Raw genomic sequence first — 7159 nt, forward strand, 5'->3', positions numbered from 1 at the left:
CAAAAGAATTTTAGCATTATATATAATAAAATCTATCAACACTTTATCAAATCATCAGTAATTATTCTATGTTAATAAGCTAAAAGCAAATTAATTTGAATAAACTTAAAAACCAATGATCTTTTGATAAATATTTTATTATGTTAATAGATTACAATGTCCTTATATGAAAAAAATGCACACTATTACTATAATATTTAAAATTAAATACTACAGTTATAATGATGAATTTTTCATAATGGATATTCAGGTTCATCGGGCTTAACCTCTAAGCAGTTTCACGTACTATTTAACTCTCTATTCAGAGTTCTTTTCAACTTTCCCTCACGGTACTTGTTTACTATCGGTCTCATGGTTATATTTAGTTTTAGATGGAGTTTACCACCCACTTAGTGCTGCACTATCAAGCAACACGACTCTTTGGAAATATCTTTCTAGTAATCATTAACGTTATACGGGCCTGGCACCCTCTATGGGTAAATGGCCTCATTTAAGAAGGACTTAAATCGTTAATTTCTCATACTAGATATTAAGATATTCCATACACTGCATCTCACATTTGCCATATAGACAAAGTGACTTAGTGCTGAACTATTTTCTTTTCGCTCGCCGCTACTAAGAAAATCCTTGTTAGTTTCTTTTCCTCCCCTCATTAATATGCTTAAATTCAGGGGGTAGTCCCATATGAGTTGAGGTTGTATAAAATATATTTTAGATTGATTTGTTTATTTTTATTTAATTTTTTTGCTATTTGCTATTTTAAAGAAATATATTTTTATATCTTGATTACTCAATATTATTCAATCTTTTCATCCCTTTTTAACATTCATAATATAATAATTAATAAAATTAACAACATTATTCCTCCACATATTATATATTTTTTTTTATTATAAATTTTTCTCAATACAATAGAGTGAATTAATTCTAGAATAAAAATTTATTTTATGCTAGACATTCCTCTTATGTATTATTTAATATAATTTAAATAATGTTGAAAATTTTTTCTTTTATGGGAATACTAAGATTCTCATTTATCATAAATTTTCGTTCAAATATGAGGTATTCAAGAATATATTTTCTATATTTCTTTTTATGCTATTAATATTATGGATTGAAAAATACAATCCAATAATATGCCATATGCTTAAATTCTATTAATTGACTAAAAGAATAAGCAACTAATTTAGCATAGTCTTACAACCCTCAACCATATGTAGTCCAAGCAGCACTTTAAAATTAATTAAAGTACATAACAGCATGGACCGCAATATGCGTTCAAAATGTCGATGTTCATGTGTCCTGCAGTTCACACGATGACGCACAGTTTGCTGCGTTCTTCATCGACCCATGAGCCGAGTGATCCACCGCTTAGAGTGATAATTTTTTTGTATTTTTTTAATTCAAAGTCAAAGAATTTTAATTTATTGAAAGTATTAATAATTAATCAATAATAAATTTTTAATACATAAGTTTAAAACATCTTTCAATAAATTGTAATTTTAAACCCAAACATTTGCAGCTGCGCATGTCTTAGGTCAACAAAAACAGTAATACCTTTTATATATTATTTTCTTCTCTATTTGTGCGTTTTCTTTTTTTAAATTTTTCAACATGTTTTTAATCACAAATAGAAAATACCATAAAAAAAAGGTATTACACACGTTAATGTGAACAAGTTAACTTATCATTTATAATATTTTATATAAATATCACAATTAAATATTATTTTCTATATAAATAATAAGTACAGCTATATGTTTAAAGGTTTTTTTATTGCGTTCAAATACAATGTATGCGAAGTTCACAATATAATATATATTGTCATAATGCATTACAAGGAGTTAAAAAAAAAAAAAAAACAGAAAAACATTCAAAACATTGTATAATTCAAAACATTTTGAATGAAAAGAACAAAAAGAAAACTTTTTTTTCTTTTTTATTCTTTTTTTTTATTTTGTTTTTATATAATTATTTTTTTTTCTTTTCGGATAGGAACACAATAATGATCCTTCCGCAGGTTCACCTACGGAAACCTTGTTACGACTTTTACTTCCTCTAAATAATCAAGTTCGGTCAACTTTTGCGAAACAACCGTGAAACACAAGGCGTCACAGTGATCACGTCCGGAGACCTCACTAAATAATTCAATCGGTAGTAGCGACGGGCGGTGTGTACAAAGGGCAGGGACGTAATCAATGCGAGTTAATGACTCACACTTACTGGGAATTCCAAGTTCATGTGAACAGTTTCAGTTCACAATCCCAAGCATGAAAGTGGTTCAGCGGTTTACCCGGACCTCTCGGTCTAGGAAATACACGTTGATACTTTCATTGTAGCGCGCGTGCAGCCCAGGACATCTAAGGGCATCACAGACCTGTTATTGCTCAATCTCGTTACTGCTAGACGCAATTTGTCCATTTAAGAAGCTAGTGTCCTTATAATGGGACAAACCAACAGGTACGACTCCACTTATATAAACACATTCAAACACTTGTACATTCAAGATGAACGCATGAATGAAGGCTATATAAGCTTCAACACCATAATCCTGAAAGCATCTATTTAATATATTTGAGTCTCGTTCGTTATCGGAATTAACCAGACAAATCACTCCACGAACTAAGAACGGCCATGCACCACCACCCATAGATTCGAGAAAGAGCTATCAATCTGTCTTACACGCTTATGTTCGGACCTGGTAAGTTTTCCCGTGTTGAGTCAAATTAAGCCGCAGGCTCCACTCCTGGTGGTGCCCTTCCGTCAATTCCTTTAAGTTTCAGCTTTGCAACCATACTTCCCCCGGAGCCCAAAAGCTTTGGTTTCCCGGGAAGCGACTGAGAGAGCCATAGTAGTAGCTACACACCCAATTGCTAGCTGGCATCGTTTATGGTTAGAACTAGGGCGGTATCTGATCGCCTTCGAACCTCTAACTTTCGTTCTTGATTAATGAAAACATCTTTGGCAAATGCTTTCGCTTAAGTTAGTCTTACGACGGTCCAAGAATTTCACCTCTCGCGTCGTAATACTAATGCCCCCAAACTGCTTCTATTAATCATTACCTCTTGATCTAAAAACCAATGAAAGTAGAACAGAGGTCTTATTTCATTATTCCATGCACAAAATATTCAGGCATTTGGAGCCTGCTTTAAGCACTCTAATTTGTTCAAAGTAATTGTACCGGCCCACAACAACACTCGATGAAGAGCACTGAAGCAGGTTTAAATAGGAGGAATATATAAAAAATACATTGTATTAATTATATATAAGAACTCCACCGGTAATACGCTTACATACATAAGGTAATGTACATACCACAATTATAGTTGTACTACCCGTATGAAGCACAAATTCAACTACGAACGTTTTAACCGCAACAACTTTAATATACGCTATTGGAGCTGGAATTACCGCGGCTGCTGGCACCAGACTTGCCCTCCAATAGGTCCTTGTTAAAGGATTTAAAGTGTACTCATTCCAATTACAGGGCCTCGGATATGAGTCCTGTATTGTTATTTTTCGTCACTACCTCCCCGAACTGGGAGTGGGTAATTTACGCGCCTGCTGCCTTCCTTAGATGTGGTAGCCGTTTCTCAGGCTCCCTCTCCGGAATCGAACCCTGATTCCCCGTTACCCGTTGCAACCATGGTAGTCCTAGATACTACCATCAAAAGTTGATAGGGCAGACATTTGAAAGATCTGTCGTCGGTACGAGACCATACGATCTGCAAGTTATCTAGAGTTCAACCAATATAACGATCGAATAATCGCTTGGTTTTAGCCTAATAAAAGCACACGTTCCAAAAGGTCCGTGTTTATTTTGCATGTATTAGCTCTAGAATTACCACAGTTATCCAAGTAACTGTTAACGATCTATGGAACCATAACTGATATAATGAGCCTTTTGCGGTTTCACTTTTAATTTGTTTGTACTTAGACATGCATGGCTTAATCTTTGAGACAAGCATATAACTACTGGCAGGATCAACCAGAATAATATATATTTCTTTTTTATATAAATTTTTTATATTATATAAAAGTTTAAAATGATATTTTCTTATTTGAAAATTATACACAAATACACAAAACATAAAAACATTTACAATATACACAACAATTTTTCTATGTTTCTTTCTTTATTATATTTTTTTTCATTATATTTCATTTCTATTGTGTGATTTTGTAATGGATTTTTTTAATTTTTGTTTTGGTATCGTGAAAAGAATTTTCGTTCTCTATACATATTATTATTTAATTATTATGTAAGAACGATATTTCTTCTTATATTGGCAAAATTTTCAAATAATATCATTCTATACATTTTACTTTATTTCAATGCATATAGTAATATATATACCTTTTTTTAAGAGTATATACATTTTTTTCTTGATTTGAAATTAATAATTTCAAATTCTATTATATTTATTTCAATAATAAATATATGATAAAAAGTATTTTCGGGTGCAACACATTAATATTTTATTTTATTTAAAAACCATCCTTTTACACATATATTTTATGAGTAAATATTAGAATAGCTCACAAATAAAACTAAAATATTGTTTAATATTTATTTCTACAATATGTTAGTATAGAATAATAGATTTTTTATGTTTTTGTATAAAACAAAATCTATTTCTATTTAAACTAACTGTAGGAAACCAGGAATAAAAAACGCTCATTATATACAATATGTTAGTACAGAATATAGAGTTTTGTATAAAACAAAATCTATTTCTATTTAAACTAACTGTATAAAAACCAGGAATAAAAAACGCTCATTATATACAATATGTTAGTACAGAATATAGAGTTTTGTATAAAACAAAATCTATTTCTATTTAAACTAACTGTATAAAAACCAGGAATAAAAAACGCTCATTATATACAATATGTTAGTACAGAATATAGAATTTTGTATAAAACAAAATCTATTTCTATTTAAACTAACTGTATAAAAACCAGGAATAAAAAACGCTATTATATACAATATGTTAGTACAGAATATAGAGTTTTGTATAAAACAAAATCTATTTCTATTTAAACTAACTGTATAAAAACCAGGAATAAAAAACGCTCATTATATACAATATGTTAGTACAGAATATAGAGTTTTGTATAAAACAAAATCTATTTCTATTTAAACTAACTGTATAAAAACCAGGAATAAAAAGGCACACAAAATCAACTTTCATTTTCATATTTACTTAAAAATACATATAAAGTAAAAAATATTTCCATATAAATACTAAGTAAATAAAGTCATACAAGTATGAAAATTTTCATACAAGTACTAAATACATAAATCATATAAGTATAGTAATATTCATACTTATAAGTATTTAAAAACAATTTCTTACTAATAAACTAATAATGAATTCAAATATATAAAAGTATAATACATTTCCTAGCAGTAAAAAATTTTCATATAAGTACTAAATGTATAAAGTCTATGAAGTAATAAATTTTCATATAAGTACTATTTCAGTATATGTCAATTTGAGCAGATTTGTGCAAATTTGTTATAAATGTTCTCTCCCATGTTGACGTTACCAACCCGAAAATATATGGAAAAATTCTTTTAACCTATTTAAAATTTAAAAACTCATATATACGTGGGTAATTTATATCATTTTCAAATATCGTCATGGTCATAATACAACTAATAACATCAAAAGTATTTTTACAATCGATTTTTTTTTAAATTTTTAACTTGTATGACTTCATATTTAATACTTATATGAAAATTTATTACTTCATAGACTTTATACATTTAATACTTATATGAAAATTTATTACTTCATAGACTTTATACATTTAATACTTATATGAAAATTCATTACTTCATAGACTTTATATTTTTTATACTTATATAAAAATTTATTACTTCATAGACTTTATATTTTACTTCATAGACTTTATACATTTAATACTCATATGAAAATTTATTACTTCATAGACTTTATATATTTACTACTTATATGAAAATTTATTACTTCATAGACTTTATACAATTAATACTTATATGAAAATTTATTACTTCATAGACTTTATACAATTAATACTTATATGAAAATTTATTACTTCATAGACTTTATACAATTAATACTTATATGAAAATTTATTACTTCATAGACTTTATACAATTAATACTTATATGAAAATTTATTACTTCATAGACTTTATACATTTAATACTTATATGAAAATTCATTACTTCATAGACTTTATATTTTTTATACTTATATAAAAATTTATTACTTCATAGACTTTATATTTTACTTCATAGACTTTATACATTTAATACTTATATGAAAATTTATTACTTCATAGATTTTATATATTTACTACTTATATGAAAATTTATTACTTCATAGACTTTATACATTTAGTACTTATATGAAAATTTATTACTTCATAGACTTTATACAATTAATACTTATATGAAAATTTATTACTTCATAGACTTTATACAATTAATACTTATATGAAAATTTATTACTTCATAGACTTTATACATTTAATACTCATATGAAAATTTATTACTTCATAGACTTTATATATTTACTACTTATATGAAAATTTATTACTTCATAGACTTTATACAATTAATACTTATATGAAAATTTATTACTTCATAGACTTTATACAATTAATACTTATATGAAAATTTATTACTTCATAGACTTTATACAATTAATACTTATATGAAAATTTATTACTTCATAGACTTTATACAATTAATACTTATATGAAAATTTATTACTTCATAGACTTTATACATTTAATACTTATATGAAAATTCATTACTTCATAGACTTTATATTTTTTATACTTATATAAAAATTTATTACTTCATAGACTTTATATTTTACTTCATAGACTTTATACATTTAATACTTATATGAAAATTTATTACTTCATAGATTTTATATATTTACTACTTATATGAAAATTTATTACTTCATAGACTTTATACAATTAATACTTATATGAAAATTTATTACTTCATAGACTTTATACAATTAATACTTATATGAAAATTTATTACTTCATAGACTTTATACAATTAATACTTATATGAAAATTTATTACTTCATAGACTTTATACAATTAATACTTATATGAAAATTTATTATTTCATAGACTTTATACAATTA

The 7159-nt window shown here is 26.7% G+C and overlaps 2 non-coding genes and 1 pseudogene across 2 annotated transcripts; all 3 read right to left on the reverse strand.

Annotated features, from left to right (window-relative positions):
• Positions 1 to 698, reverse strand: part of LOC138858821 (large subunit ribosomal RNA) — a 4659-nt pseudogene extending 3961 nt beyond the window's left edge.
• Positions 699 to 1200: 502 nt separating this feature from the next.
• Positions 1201 to 1379, reverse strand: LOC138858825 (5.8S ribosomal RNA). The gene has a single exon (XR_011397851.1). It is a non-coding gene; the product is annotated as a 5.8S ribosomal RNA (ribosomal RNA).
• Positions 1380 to 2003: 624 nt separating this feature from the next.
• On the reverse strand, positions 2004 to 3995 carry LOC138858818 (small subunit ribosomal RNA). The gene has a single exon (XR_011397846.1). It is a non-coding gene; the product is annotated as a small subunit ribosomal RNA (ribosomal RNA).
• Between the last annotated feature and the right edge of the window lie 3164 nt (positions 3996 to 7159).

Source organism: Bactrocera oleae, unplaced genomic scaffold (genome assembly GCF_042242935.1).
Source record: "Bactrocera oleae isolate idBacOlea1 unplaced genomic scaffold, idBacOlea1 ctg00000020.1, whole genome shotgun sequence".
Lineage (NCBI taxonomy): Eukaryota > Metazoa > Arthropoda > Insecta > Diptera > Tephritidae > Bactrocera > Bactrocera oleae.